Raw genomic sequence first — 17,024 nt, forward strand, 5'->3', positions numbered from 1 at the left:
AGGGCCTTCTGCTCTTGGCCAATGTTTTGCTGTCTGCTGACGTACAGTCCAATCACAAGTCGTGTTTACTGGAAAGGTGGGATTGACCGACTTCTCCGCCAATGACGAAAGCGCACAGGATACGCAAACAGGATGCACGGCTCATTGGCCAGTGGCCACAAATCGGTCAATTAACGCCACTAAACAAACCAATAAACCCATTTTCTTCAATTTCTTTATTAAATAATAAGATTTTAAACATCTGTTTACTCTTGTATTTGTAACTGTGTTGAACTGTGTACCGCTGGTTGCGGTAGCCGAACGGACTGCGTACGTGAGCCGCGAAAGCAGCCCGTTAAAGTAACTAAAGGCGTGAGCCCCGACAATACATTTCCGCTCTTTTGTATTATTATTCTAAGGTATGTCCTTTCAATCTGGGAAAACTAATCTGTTGCTGATAATAACCGATGAATTAAAAGGAAATCCGTTTTGCTTTAATACATCATTTAACAGCTGAGCTAAGCCTGCTTGCTGTACTGTGGTGGATGCGTTTTTGATTGTTAATTAAACATGATTGCCCATACGATTATTTTACTTATACTGTATACCCTGCACTTGGATGCTAGCCTAGACTATTTTTATAATAGAAAAATCGACCTTATTCTTTTAACCAAAGAAAGGAATGCTGAATGAATGCTTAGGTTCCCTTTTCAAAAGTAGATAGATAGAGATCCAGCCTCTTATGAAGACCTTAGATGAGCCATCACCTGCGGAGAGATGACGCCAGCCAAGACGAGAACTCAAGATGAGCGCGGATCTGGCCCATATAACTGTCATATTAATAGACATCTTTTTAATCACACGGTAATTACTTTAAAATGCACATTAATTCTGGTAACCGTATGGTATATTTTATGTACTGTATAACGGCATCATCTTTTTGGCAAGCCTTAAACATTTAGCGATTTTAACCCTAAAACATAAGGCAAATGCCTCAGTCAAAGTATAAACAGTAAAAAAAATATTTAAGTAGTTAAATAATTTGTTATTAGGTAGCCTGCGTTTTCATTATTTCGGGTTTGTTTTTGTCAGAATTTGTTCTAATGCATCACATAAATTTACAATAAAAGCAAACGAAAAATCAAGCTTTTTATGATCAAAAAGGGAGGCATAGCATCTAAGTACAGCCACTGGAACACATTAATGTGCCACTGACAACTGTTAATCATATCACAGTGATGTGACACAACGAAAGACATTATGTTTTGTAATAAAGTAATATGTCATATACAATGTTATAACACCTAAACTACACTGTAAGAAATAATTTAGTGGCTTTATAAATATCACTAAAATAAAAGACTAAAGAAACTTAATAAAATCTCTTAATGTCAGTAGGTGATTTTAGATATATATAAGAAATAATTTGTTGTCATTTATTTTGGTTTGTCCCCAAATTTAACAGATATTTTTGTGTAAAATGTACAGATATTATTTAGGTTTAGCCTATACATAAAATAAAATAAGATTTTAACTAACACATTATTTCTAATAAATATCCTGATTTATTCTTGTAAAATATGGGGGGGCAGTGATGCCGGAAAAAAATAACCACAGCATAATAAGTTTAGTCCCTTTAAAATTACACCTCATCGCTTTACTTTGAATGTCCGTGCGTGAATGCAGTTCCTGCGCAAGAAAATCTCTCACTTACTGAACCCTGCAATCAATGACCATTAGCATTATTAAAAATGGTGTCTATACAATAAAAATATCCATTATTGCTTAACATTTCTGAAGGTGTCCAGTAATTGGCCTGCTTGTTTTGAATGCTTAATAAGCAAACTGCGTCATTTGGTCAAATGGACGAGTTCATGAGATGTCTCTAAAATACGAAAGCGGATCTCAAAAGAGAAAAGTAGTGAAAAGTAAAGATGAACGTCAATGAAATTTGTTAGCAAAAATGTCCAAGTTCAATCACGGCATATACAGGTTGAGAAGATGAGGACGAAGATCGTGCGGAGGGGGAAATTTATTTGTTTTCAATGAAAAGGTCGAACATGCGGCTCTTTGTGCATGTGTTGGACGTTATTTATTATCTATAAATATTATTATTATTATTAGCCTATATATCATATAAATGATAAGAATATAAATATATATTGACACATTAGGCTACTAAATGTGATTTGAAAATGACAAACAAATTTTTATAGCATATAAGCTAATACGATTATTTCATTTCCATGATGATTTAGCCTCCTTAAAGCCGCTATGAATAGTTTGAAAAATAGACCCTGTGACTTCATCACATCAGTAGTATTATTGTGCCTCTGCGTTGTTGCGTCTGTGTTGCTTGCAATCATTTTGCTTCTAAAAAACTACAATTGTCGGAAGGTGTTATGACATTTCTGTATATGCATAGGCTATTTGTTTATTTCATGAAATCCTAGGTGGAAAGAAAAAAAAAACGTTTTAGAAACGGAACAAGCCCCATGAATGTTTAGTTTACACTGTAAAAACTTTTAGTGAGCATAGCTAATTGGTTACTGTATGTCTTAAAAGAATAAACATTTCTTCACATTCTTTTAAGTCTCTGTCATTAAAGTTATTTAAATAACTAAAGAAATAAAATCACACACTAGTCCTGACTGAGTAACTTCTGTAACTTTCTGTAAAAAAAATCCATATTTACTTTAAATAAATTCCTTTTTTTTGTTGCCAAAAATCAATTGTGTCGAACTCTGCTATTTGAAGAAAGTGAATTTGGATTTCGTGAACAACTTTTACAAAAAGTTACTGCAGTTTTGTAAATGATAAATGTAAGTGCATACTTCAAAATTAATAAACTATTGCAATACAATTCTCTCTTCGTTTCTGCGGTAAAAAATACAAAGTTGGCAATTCTGGCTATACTTTCGTTATTTTAATAATTTCTATGCTTTTTTTAATTTGTAGATCATGCAGGGTTAACTGATTGAACGTTGTGTGGCGTGTCTTTATTTCCCTGTGCATTTACAAATCTCACAAAGTTCCGTGGTATTGTCACGGAATATTTTGATAATTTTTCCGTGCCATTGTCACGGATCTCCGCATTTTTCCGTGGCCACATTACAGACTTTTTTCCGTGTCATTGTCACGGATTGGTTACTCAACTGCTTTTTCCTATTTTCAAATCATTGTGCTTCGGTTTAGGGTTAGATTTGGTGCTTGCGTTAGGATGTCACTTTAAGTAGCCAGTTTACAATTTTTTCTGATTCATTCTTTTTTCTTTTAAACCATTGTCGCCTGGCCTTAGGGTTAGAGTTGGGTTTGGGTAACGATGTCATTTTATGTAACGCCACCAAATGTTACCAAACTAGTTAAAGCAGTTTGTAATATAATTAGAAAGATTTTAAATAATAAGCGTGTGTGTTCCAGTGGCTGTACTTAGATGCTATGCCTCCCTTTTTGATCATAAAAAGCTTGATTTTTCATTTGCTTTTATTATAAATTTATGTGCTGCATTAGAACAAATTCAAAAACAAACCAAAAATAATAAAAACACAGGCTATAACAAAATATTTACAGCCAATAAAAATAGGCATGTCCTATTTGTCTTACTGTTTATACTTTGACTGAGGCACTGCCTTATGTTTTAGGGTTAAAATCCCTAAATGTTTTAGGCTTGAAAAAGAAATTCCCTAATTAAATATGATGACACCGTTATACAGTACATAAAATACACTGTACGATTATCAGAATTAATGTGCATTTTAAAGTAATTACCGTGTGATTAAAAAGATGTCTATTAATATGACAGTTATATGGGCCAGATCCACGCTCATCTTGAGTTCTCGTCTTGGCTGGCGTCATCTCTCCGCAGGTGATGGCTCATCTAAGGTCTTCATAAGAGGCTGGATCTGTAGTGGGGGCCGGGCTGGCATAATCTATAGTTACCTACCTAGTTGAAGCAGTTTGTAGAATTAGAAAGATTGTAAATAATTAGCGTAGCTGCTGTTTATAATATTTTAAGCTAGGAAAGCAACTGCATTTAGACTAATGTTAATAACGGACTAATGTTACGCGGGCAAGCCGTTTTCTGTTTTTGAATTATCTATCTATCTATCTATCTATCTATCTATCTATCTATCTATCTATCTATCTATCTATCTATCTATCTATCTATCTATCTACTGTTGAAAAGGGAACCTAAGCATTCATTCAGCATTCCTTTCTTTGGTTAAAAGAATAAGGTCGATTTTTTTTCTATTATAAAAATAGTCTAGGCTAGCATGCAAGTGGAGGGTATACAGTATAAGTAAAATAATCGTATGGGCAATCATGTTTAATTAACAATCAAAAACGGATCCACAATGGCCACAGTACAGCAATCAGGCTTAGCTCAGCTGTTAAATGATGTATTAAAGCAATACGGATTTCCTTTTAATTCATCGGTTATCAGCAACAGATTAGTTTTCCCAAATTGAGAGGACATACCTTAGAATAATAATACAAAAGAGCGGAAATGTATTGTCGGGGCTCACGCCTTTAGTTACTTTAACGGGCTGCTTTCGCGGCTCACGTACGCAGTCCGTTCGGCTACCGCAACCAGCGGTACACAGTTCAACACAGTTACAAATACAAGAGTAAACAGATGTTTAAAATCTTATTATTTAATAAAGAAATTGAAGAAAATGGGTTTATTGGTTTGTTTAGTGGCGTTAATTGACCGATTTGTGGCCACTGGCCAGAGAGCCGTGCATCCTGTTTGCGTATCCTGTGCGCTTTCGTCATTGGCGGAGAAGTCGGTCAATCCCACCTTTCCAGTAAATACGACTTGTGATTGGATCTGTACGTCAGCAGACAGCAAAACATTGGCCAAGAGCAGAAGGCCCTCCCTCCACGCTTTTTTTTAAGTTGTGAGGTTGCGAGGCTTCATTTTCGCTCAGTCTGAGTTTCAGAGTTTCAGAGCAGAGCTGCATGACAACGCTGCCACAAATCACATGAGTCGCAAGCTCGCAACTTTGTGGGCGTATCTCCGCAAAGTGGGTGTTGTAAACTTAGCTCTGAAAAAATAGTCTGCAAAGGAGTGCAAATGTAATGTAATGTAATAAGTTTCGCCCTTTCAAACCTCAGTTTTCAGAGTTTCAAAACTTTTTTTAACCTATTTGCACACCAGTTTTCAGATCACCATTTACAAGGTTTCAAACCTGGAAAACAAACTATACAGTGGGAAAACACTGACAAATTTGAAACTCTGAAAAATTGTTTGCGCAACATCGTAAAAAAGATGTTGCGGTTCCGAAAAAGGAAATCTCAAAAACAACATAATGTTTGCAGATATATTTTTATTTTTTTACATTTTGCAAGCTTGCAAATCTTATTTTTCGATGTTGCAAAACTTTTTTTTGTAAGATTTTGAGTTTGCGAACACTAAATTTCAACCTTTCAGAGCTTTATTTTCAGTTTTGAATCCTGGCAGTATTTAAATCCCATAAAAACCCAGCAAACAATTTTTGGTTCCCAAAACGTTTTCCTAACGTTAGTTTTTGTTCTAAAATTGTTCCCCTAACGTTAGAATTTGGTTCCCATAATGTTATTTTTTAAGATTTTGTTTTTGTTAGCCAGGAAAGTTTTCTTTACAGAAACAGAACTTTATGCATAAACTTTATATTTATGTTAGTGTAACCTTACAGTAATAATTAAAATAGCATTATTTTTAGGTTACCATTAGGGTAACGTTAAACTAACCTAAAAATAATGTTCCCCTAATGTTATTCTAACATTATCATAGGATTACCGGTGTAGGTCTTTAAAAAATAATGTTTAGCACAATGCATAGGTTGCACCAGTCCCTGGGTGGTGTAAAAACAAAAAAATAAACACTAAAACTAAGTCCAAACATGTTTAATGCATTAATAAATTCATTACAAATACAGATAATGCATATTTTTTCCTTACTGTAAACTATCAAACTTACAATCAACTTTTTTCTTACTTTGTTGTAAAAGCTTTAGGCTACATTAAAACACAGACCTGATTAAAGAAATCACATTCTTGTGCTGTAATCACCAGTGGATCACAAGTGGGTGACGCTAAAGACAGGTATAAATGATGTTTAAAATGTTTTGAGCTCGTCCACTTTCGACCACATTTAGAGGTTGTCGTCTTGACACATTAGACCGAATTGTTTTTGTGGTGTGAACACACATGTGGTCGAATGTCTTCAAACAGCCACATAAGTTCGCCTTTTCTCCCGCTATTTATCTAATCTGAGGCACTGAGCACAATATTTTACATCTTTTCTGACTTCTAGCGCAAACACACAGTGTACAGCACTATCTTTAGGCTTTCATTGATAAAACTAAAGCGGCTGGTCTCTGCGTCTTTCATTAGTTTCATTTTGCGAGCGTGTGAAAGTCTCGCAATTATTTCATCAATTGTGCTGAAATATCAGAGAAAGCTCTTACATATTCATGTGAACAAACACTGTGCAGCATGTTTACTTACAACACAAGCAGCGGACTCTGACATTATATTAGTTTGTGGCAATTTAAACCGTCATTACTCCCGCTCGTGTTTAAATGACAGCAGAGAAACTCGCCCACAGTCTCCACAGACCCCCTCACAGTATTCAGGACAGAAGCGGTCAAAAGTGGACAAAGAGACAAATTTAAATGCCAGGTGTCATTGTTGATTCAGATGTGTGAATGTTCTGTCAGAGGGTACGGTAATATGCACCTGAGATATGATAAAAAGGTAGAGCCCGAACGATATGCATTTTTTTTTTTTGGGCCCGATACAGATGTTAGGAAGTAAAAAAAGACCGTCCGATATTCTTTGTGTATATCATAGTACAGTACACACATACTACAGTATATTATAAAACAGTACTGTACATAGAATACACTACACTATATACATTAACTCTTTCACCGCCAGCGTTTTTAAAAAAAGTTGCCAGCCAGCGCCAGCGTTTTTCATGATTTTCACCAAAGTTTAATGCCTTCCAGAAAATGTTCTTCTTTAAATAAATAAACATACAATATAGCAAATGAAAGAACAGACCCTCTGCTTTCAAACAAAAAAAAACCGTTTCATCCTACCTTTAGTGGTTCTTTTGCAATCAGCTTTTGAATATGGGTAGGTTTCTGCAAAAACACCATATTTTGAGCAAAAAGCAAAAATAATTCCATATTTGTGACGGACTTTTCATAGAGATCCGATTCAGAGCGATCTTTAGAACAGACACGGACATGCAGCAGCTTGCCATAGGGCAATACTTCCGGTTTTAAAAAGTTGCGGAAGGGCGCCACCTGGTGGATAATAGCGGTATTGCGGAAAGACGGAAAATCTCGTCATTAGCGGGGAAGCGTTTTCTCTTAATTGACGAGATATCTCGTCAATGGCGGGGAAAGAGTTAACAGAATATACTACATAAAATAAATAAATTTTTCAAATGATCACTTACAAATGTTGTGATCAAACATTTTAAATGACGTGAAGATATGTAATATAGGCATGTGTGTTTAAATGACTCACATCAGTGCACAAAACAGTAAACTTGACTTATTATGAATAACTTTAAAACACAAACAGAACAAAATATATATATAACTTGAATCATTAATTTTTTAACAAGAATAACGTTATATCTGGGGCTGGGTATTGGCAAGGGCCTCCCGATAGGATACGTATCACGACACATGTAAGGAATAATTGACGACGGGCCATTGAATTATAAGAAAATAATGCACACCCAAGGTGCAGTGCTTTTACGCCGATACAGATATATCTGCGATATGCTCATATCAGTTGATAAAATCGGCAAAACGATAAATCGCTCTGGGGAGGGGCAGCAACAAGGGAAAGTGACTGGATGCGCTGTAGACGTAATCGCCAGCGCATCATATTAACATAAATAAGTGTGCTTATTGACACAGAGACCCTGTTCAAACTTTAAAATGTTTGAGCAGTGCCGGTCTAAGTTGCTTGAAAACATGATGTCACAAATCCATGTCGTTCTTCCACCATATTGGATTGAACAGAAAACCTTAAAAAAGATTCACAGGTCACAAATTTTGTCCAAACCTACGAAACTGGACGTTCACGATCCTTGGACCAAGCCTCACAAAAGTTACTAGAAGGATATTTGATATTCGGAAACATTTGCCCATCACAGCCCAAAAGATACCCATGGGGTAGTTGCCAAACAGGAAGTAGTTCATATCTCAGCTGAAAAAGTTTGAGAAACACTGCCTTAAATCATGCATGTGACTCCAAGTGTATTTAAACAGTCATGTCTTTGAGAAATTTAAAAGGAAGCAATGACACATTTAAAAACACAGTTTGCCAGAAGACTGCGCTGTCATTTACATAATCTTCAGAGAAGAAGATAAATCTATATATCTAAATCGTATGCTTAGCTACTGTTAAACGGGAACACAATATATTGCATTATGCTGTCAATCACTGAGTGAAATTTTTTCTTTTATCATACATTTCAGAGAAACAGTTGTTACAAGCCTGTATAAATTTCTGTGTGTGTGTGTCAGAAATGCTTTCACGTATTGAAAACCAAACTTTGTACATGAACTTGGGACTCCAATATGAGGATGCACAAGATAAAAACATTCTAAAATTTCACAAATCGCGTTAGTGACCCCACCAGAGCAAGCACACTTTTGCAGTTCCTCCGGAAATGCATTTTCTAGTTATATTTAAATTTACCAGTTGCGCCAGTGCGACCTTCAATAAAACGTAGTCGCATAGGCAGGAAACGTTTTATGCAACTAAGTTTTATTAAAGGTCGCACTGGCGTAACTGGGAAATTTAAATATAACTACAAAATGCATTTTTTTTTTTACTTTACTTTTTTTGTTTTTTTACTCTCCGTCTGGAGCCCTACCCATTATTCAAACATTGTAAACAATACTAAAACAGCCTGTACAAATGCGCAAATTACTTACCAGCGTATTCTGTGTCTGTACGCTGACCACTCCGTCAGTAGGAGACGTCAGCAGCAAGTGCCATAGTCTGGTCATGAACGCACACTGAACAACCAAGGAGGAGAAACAATTTAATAAAATCATTTATATTGTTTTCATTAAGCACAAAAGTGTTTTCGTCGCCTTATCATAATATTATTATTGAACGACTGATATGGCACATGGACCTTTTTGGTAATGTCCTTCATTATTTTCTGGGGGAAAAGAATTGTGAAACTAACTGAAGTCAATGGGACAAACAGAAGAGACTCAGTTTTCATCAAAAATATCTAAAAATCTGTTGTAAAGACAATCTGAGCACTTGGGGGTTTAGAACAACACGGGTATAAGTGAATTATGAAACGGTTCAACCCGGCGCTCAGGTAGAATATATTTGTGATAGGTGCTCTCGTGGTAGGGAAAAATCCAAAGACAAAAAAGTCCCAGGCACTCAATCAAAAATAACAAAAGGAGAAGGAATACATAAAAAGCCTTTATTGAGTGTGGCTTACATCTTATAAAATCCAAACGGCAACATGTTTTTGACCAGCAAGTGTTCTTCTTCAGGGCAAAGCAACACACACTGAGAATGTCAGCAATTTATAAGTTAAAACCACACCCCTCGTCAGAAGCCATTCCATGAACAAATCATACTTGAAACAATCAATTAGACCTAATGAGGAAATCAGGTGTAAAGGATTAGGAAACCAAACTCAAACAAAACACATCAAGAAATAAAAATAACCAATAAATCAAAAATATAAGTTATCTAAAGATGAAAACAACTTAAGTAAAAAATATGAAATAATAAAGGACAAAAATTACAAAGCGTAATCATCATTAGAACATAGAAAACACATCATAAAAAACACTTAAACTCTATGTCATCATTGAGACCTGGATAATGAGGCGCATCCAACTGATGGATCCAGAATGTATCACGCTGGTTAAGTCTGCGGATCCTATCACCTCCTCTATCCAAAGGTCTAACATGCTTCAAAACCAAAAGGAATCATTCTTGTTATGCATATGTAAAAAATGTTGGGCCATCTGATAATCTGGGTTACTGGTACAAATAGCATACTTATGCTCCGCCAATCGATCACGCAGATGTCACAGGTCGGAGCGGACCACCTTTAACGTGAATCACGCCCCTCCCTCAGTTTTCACACTGAGGCGAAGAGGTCCCAAAATGCCCCAATGACCAAACAGACGAGAGACAGAATAAAATAACAATCTTTATTAAATATATATAAGGGAAAGGGGATTCTTAAAAGGTCAGTTCTGAGACTTTGGATGGCTCTGAGGTAAGTCTTCTTAGCCTGTCCTTGCTTTCTTCGTCCACACGTGAATTGGGTTAATTATCCTTGAGTTTATCTCCCTCTTCTTGGTTCTTCACAGCCTCTATCAGGACTTAGAGGGACAAAACACAGGTAACTGTGTTTTGGGCATACAGGTAAGTACACAGGTAGGTACACTGGGCTTTGGGCGTACAGGTGCGTATTCAGGTAAGTACTCTGGGCTTTGGGCTTACAGGTGAGTATACAGGGAAGTACACTGGGCTCTTGGCTTTGGCGTACAGGTAAGTATACAGGGAAATACACTGGGCTCTTGGCTTTGGGCGTACTTTAGACGTGCAGGTGAGTATACAGGGAAGTACACTGGGCTCTTGGCTTTGGGCGTACAGGTTAGTATACAGGGAGGTATACTGAGCTCTTGGCTTTGGGCGTACAGGTGACTTACAGGGGAGTATGCTAAGCTTTAGCTGAAATGGAGGCAACTCACAGACCCGTAGATAGGTGGACGTCAGGCTTTAGCTCTTCGAGGCTCAGGCGGCTGGAGAGGGACGTATATGCACACAGCGAACTTCTAGTCTTCCTCACTAGGACAGACTTCTAAGGAACACTTTGGACGTTGATTTCCAACTCGTAATGGAACAATCCTACGACTACACAGAGCTCTTGGCTCGGACTTGCAGACTGGCAGCAGACAAACACACCGATTCCCTTCAACAGTATAGTACTCTAGTGGACATTCAAGAAGAGATACAACACCTCTTTGCTTCTGGCGAGGTAGGCAGAATGGAGGTACAGGTTGAGGCTGCTGCACGTTGGGCCTAGCACGCCCACAGATGGTATCACAAAGGTGGGTAGGTTGAGGTAGGGGGCCACACCATGGGATGTACTGCTCGAGTAGGCCACTCGCTTCCCTCTCCTCTCTTCCAAACAGCGGGACAAGAGATCTATACAGGAACGGGCATCTAAAAGCACTCAACAGATGTATAATCATACAACAAGACTGCACATATACTTGTTCCACGCAGCAGCCAATTCAGGTTTTCCCTCCTTTGATACTCCACACAATATTCATAGCAAATGCTTACTTCATATAGTTGCCGCACCGCCACCAGGCGGGGGAAAGGGGTTGAAGGGTCGCAGTCGGGTATATATATATATAGAACACAGCCGCCCAATGTCACCACTCCACTCTTCTATGACAAGGCTCTTTCTTCAGCCTAAGGAGTGATGCCTGACAACACTGACACAGCACAACACTACAATTTCAGGTGTACACACGTCAGAAGACTCACCCTCCGCACTCCACACACTCACGGTGAATTAAGGTCAGAACTACAACGTTAGACTGGGGCTATCGTCCTGAAAAGTTGAAGGCTGGTGAAGAGGACGACCATATGAGAACGTCGGGACCACAATCTCTAAAACCCGCTCCTTCCTCTTCTCGGTCAGTTCTGGCTCACCCACCAAAATCCTTGTAACAGGTGGGGCCGCTCACACACTGATCGAACACACACAAGGGATACACTGTGGAAGGTAATCGATATGATATGGAAGAGGGTGACTTTGCAAGTGTGATGGTCTAATCCGCTGTTCATTGCACCTTTATGAACCACAATACAGCAAAGAGCTGAAGCAGATGAAGGAACAGAAGCCCGAGGAGTAGGCCGGAGCCTGGGCCCGGGGAAGACGCCGCAACTGTCGGCCTCTGCTGCATAGAGAAGTTTGTTTATTTCAAAGACGTGTTTTGGCTTACGAGCACAAGCACTGAGCCAGTGCGTCTGTCTAGATATTGTGCGGTGGACGCGTGAATGGTTTGTTTATTTCAAAGACGGGTTTCGACTTACGAGCACAAACGGCTGAGCCACCGCGTCTATGGAGATATTGTGCGTTGGACGCGTTTGGGTGCAGGATGCAGGGATAAATGGACGTCTGACTAAAGTGAGTGTTTCTATTTTCTTTGAAATACTAACGTGGCATTTATGTACACACTAGCATATCTGAGCGGTGTTTTATATATCTATAATGTGATGCAAACTTTATTTAACCAGAAGAAATCATATTGAGACTATAGTCTCTTTTTCAAATGATCCCTGGCCAAGAAAGGCAGCACTTAAAAAAGACAAAAGTTAATACAACAAAATTTTAAATTACATAATAATCAAGACAGACAAAAACATAAGCAAAAATCTATACATTCACAAATATAGCTGAAGGTTTCACAGACTGATTGATTTAAAATATGATTTAAAATCCTAAAGTGATATAATAGTGCCTAGTTTCATCTGTTTCTGCAAAGCATTCCAGGTTGAGGGGGCATTACAAAGGAAGCAATTTTGCCAAATTCAGATTTAACAGCAGGTATAGTAAAAAGAATGCTGCTTTTTTATCTAAGATTATATCTGTTGTTTTCTACTAAAGAAAAGACTGATAAATAAGAAGGCAAAAGTCCAATTATTCCCTTATAAATAAAAATAAGTCAATGATGCTGTCTACGAATTGAAACCGGAGGCCAACCTGATAAACTATACAGATTACAATGTGTAAAAAATCTGCTTTAGTAACAAAACATAAAGCAGAATGATAAATCGAGTCCAGTGAACATAAAACAGACTTTGCTGCATGCATATACAAAATATCCCCCTAGTCTATAACAGATAAAAAGGTAGAAGCAACAAGTTTCTTTCTTACTTTCAAATTAAAACAAGCCTTATTCCTATAATAAAAACCTAATTTAACTCTCAACTTTTTTACCAAGTAATCTACATGGGGTTTAAAAGTAAGATTATCATCCAATAAAAAACCCAAATAATTATAACATGACACTCTTTCAATTTTCTGACCATCTTGCGTGATAATATGAGGCAAATCCTGCACATTGCGGGAGTGAGTGAATAACATAAATTTTGTCTTTTTGTAATTAAGTACCAATTTTAGTTTAAGTAAATTATTTTGTAGAGTTATGAAGGCATCCTGCAGTTTCTTTAATGCCTCATATGGAGTTCTAGCAATACTGTATTTGCTGTCACAAAGCTTTCTGTGTTTAATGTTTATTTTCCACTAGATGGCGTTTGTGTACCTTAGCACTCATTTACACAAGTTACTTTTGGTAAATCTAATTTTGTGTATTTTGATTATTTTCTAATGTTTATTGTGTTTCTATACTGAACTGTTGTTTATTTGAGCAAGATTTATTTTTTCTAAAAGATTGTTGGTTATTTTATTTTACTCCCATCATGCCTTTATATGTCACTTCCTGGTTTGTCACTTCCTGTTTGTCAGCCACATGAAGAGATGGAGCAATGTAAGCATTGCTAACTTAAGAGTGTTTCTATCTATATCATATGACATCCAACCAAGAAAATGCAAGATATAACCCCCTCTCTTAGCTCACAAGCAGGCAAAAGTGGTATGTGGATATATTTTCTGTTTTATTTAATCACGATGGACAGAAAACATGATGACATGGGTACAAACAGACGAGATCAGACAAAGGACAGGAACATGAGGGCAAACTATAAAGGGTAAGTGATAATGATTAACAGCTGTAACTGATGATAATGATTGAAAAACACAGGTGAGATTAATTAAAGGTAATGAACACAAGGAGCAATGATGAATATCAATGAAAACAAACTAAACATAACCAAAACCCTGACAGTACGCCCCCTCCCGGTAGGCACGACCTCGCGCCGTAGATGACATACACAATAGAGGTGAGTGGGAGGGAGCGAACAAACATAAAAGAAAGTGTCCAAAAAATGGTGAAGAAAGGTGAGGGAACTGTCTGGAGCAGGACCCAAAGACCAGACAAGACGAAGCCCCAGGGTGGAGACGCTGGCGGAGGGCGCCAGGGTGATGGAAGTCCTAGTCCCACCCTGGGGACAGACAACAGCGTAGACAACGGAGGGAAGATCCAGGGCGGGGAGAACCTGGGGGAGCCGAGGATCCAGAGAGAAGGGGCAGAGCTGCTGGGTCCCCCGACCGAGGCGTTTTCGGATTCCGGAGCCACGAGGCGGAGCCAGAGCTAGGGAGTCCCGTGGTGACATCTTCGGGAAGGAGAAGCCCAACGAGCCGGAAGGTTGGAGTTAGAGATACACAGGGGAATGAGGAAAACCCGGAGGTGAGGGCGGGATGACGACTGACCAGGGGCGGAACCAGATCTAGGGAACCCTAGCTCTGGGTGACCGAAGCCTGGTGACGTCGTAGTGGGGATGGGAGCTGACGAAGAGGAGGGAGGAGAGACCCGAAATGAGGCCGCTGGTCCGACAAGCCAAGGCGACCTCTAGGTCTCAGGGAGCAGGGGAGGAGAACTGGAGAAACCCCCGAGACAGTGGGAACGAACCAGCACCGGTGAGGCGCTGAGGATGAGCAGAGGTATGAAGCTGTGTCCACTGGTGTAGCTTCGGATTGGCTGGTGCGGGAAAGCCGAAAGGGAAACCGGACGGGACCGGTAGTGCTGACCAACAGCGACTCACGAGGGGCGGGCTGGACAGAACCAGTGGTGTGGATGAGGGGTGGGGAATGTCCAACGCATAATCCGAGCTGATGTTATTAGCCCCAGGGACCGTTATTGGCTCACCCTCAGCGGCGGGGAGATGGACGTCCTCCCTGACGTCATTAGCAGCTCCCGCGGCGGCACCCCAGAAACTCTAGTCACCCAACCTGGTCAGGGGGAACATCCGGGGTTTCGGCGACTCTGGCTCGCAGGGCACACTGCCGGGTTCTCCAACTGTGGTGGGCAGGAGTTCCGGGTAGGGTGAGTTCAGTCTGGTCTCTGGGGGTGGCGATGGTCCGTTGGACCGTCCAAAGCGATCGGACGGTCTCCCTGCTCCAAACCGAGTGATGTGTTTAACGAAAAATCCATAAATAAACTAAAAACGAAACTGATTGTTCGGAAAACAAAAAAACTCTAGTTTGAAACACGGAGGGGAACACTAACACGCCACAAATGTTTTGGTCTGATCTTCTGTCATAGTTCTCTTTAACCAAATAGAGACGACAAAGGCAGGATTACAAAACTTACAGGCTCTAAAGTCACGTTCTGTCTTTTCTCGGTCAAATAGGCACAAAATTCTAAATTCATGTTATATTTTGACTACAAATATGACCCACTTTCAATAAAGATTAATGTTTCTATCAATGAAATGGCCCTTTAAGTGTTGAGTGAATGCGTCAGTAGTAGTTATAACGGGGCAGCATTCGTCAAACTTTTATGACCCCCTCCCCCACCCGGTGACAGTTGCTGTCTGACAGGTCGTGGTTTATGACCCCTTTGACAGGGGGGCGGGACCATCAATCAAAATCTGTACAAGTTGTCAACTTTAGACAGAAAGTATTTAATGGTTTTATGACGGGTCATTTAGTGTGATTGTTTTTCCTGTGTATGTGTTTTATGTCAAGCGTATGCTGTCATGTTTAATGACGGCTCGTGTTTCGACATTTGCTGTATCTATCTATCACCCCTCCTTTGCTCGCCCCGTGCGCTTCTCAATACTGACTGTCACACCGCGGGTGTGTTGTTGAATCTAAAGTTTTGCAACAGCATAAGTTTATTTAAAGGCAATCACTAATTATATATATATATATATATATATATATATATATATATATATATTAGATGTACCTGGCTACGCTTAAAGCCGATATTTTCTATCGAGCTATAGTTTCTGATCAGACACAAAGTCTGAACTAAATAAAATTTTAAACGGTTCACGAAGTCCGGGAATCTTTTCATGACCTGGTCTACAGTTTCACGCGTATTAAAGATCCGGCGGTGTCTGACAAAGCGTCGGGTGATTGTTCATATCTGTCATTTAAAATAAAGTTAATAAATGTAATTCTGTCCACTATGGCAAAATAGGAGTTTATTTTAGATTTAGGGGAATCTTTAACCATGTCTCTGATTAAAACTTTTGATTGTAACATCACAAGTTATATAATTAAATATTCCGTATACGGGTATAGTTTAAGCAATGACCTGAGCCATTACCTTCGGAGCCGTCAATACTACAATCTTTAGACGATAGTCTAAACTAAATAAATTTTTAAACGGTTCAGGAATTCCGTGAATCTTTTCATAACCTGCACTATAGTTTCACGCGTATTAAAGATCCGGCGGTGCCTGACAAAGCGCCGGGTAAGCGTTCATATCTGCCATTTTAAAATAATGTTAATAAATGTAATTCTGTCCACTATGGCAAAATAGGATTTTATTTTAGATTTAGGGGAATCTTTAACCAAGTCTCTGATTAAGACATGTGTATACGTGCACAGATGGTGACAGAGAAACTTATATATGACGTTAATAAACTTTTAAATGTTTTTAAGACGTATTCAACCCATTTTGGGGTTTTATTTTTAATTAAAGGCTTCTTAAAACATGTGTGAATATGTGTATATTATACAAAGAGTCTTATATTGTCTGCTCTGACAAAAATAAAGTATTTTTTTAGATTTAGGGGAATTGACTGCGTGTGTCTTATAAATACAACTTGATAATACGTTTGTTTTGTAAAGAGACTTCTTTAAAGTCACGCAAGAATAAAATATTTTAGTTGTAACTGGTTAAACTTAAATCTGTTATTATCTATTTAACTATAAGCTGTATTTTTCTGATAAGACACAAAGTTTTTGATGCTGAACTTATGACCGTGTGTGATAGATATTTCACAGCAGGGTCGGTTTGTAATCTAGGTAGAGTCTTTTAAAACTGTAGTGGTAAAATGTAATATGGTAACTCTGTCAAAAAAGTAAAAGGTTTATTTTAGATCATAATCTA

Source organism: Paramisgurnus dabryanus, chromosome 8 (assembly GCF_030506205.2).
Source record: "Paramisgurnus dabryanus chromosome 8, PD_genome_1.1, whole genome shotgun sequence".
Classification (NCBI taxonomy): domain Eukaryota; kingdom Metazoa; phylum Chordata; class Actinopteri; order Cypriniformes; family Cobitidae; genus Paramisgurnus; species Paramisgurnus dabryanus.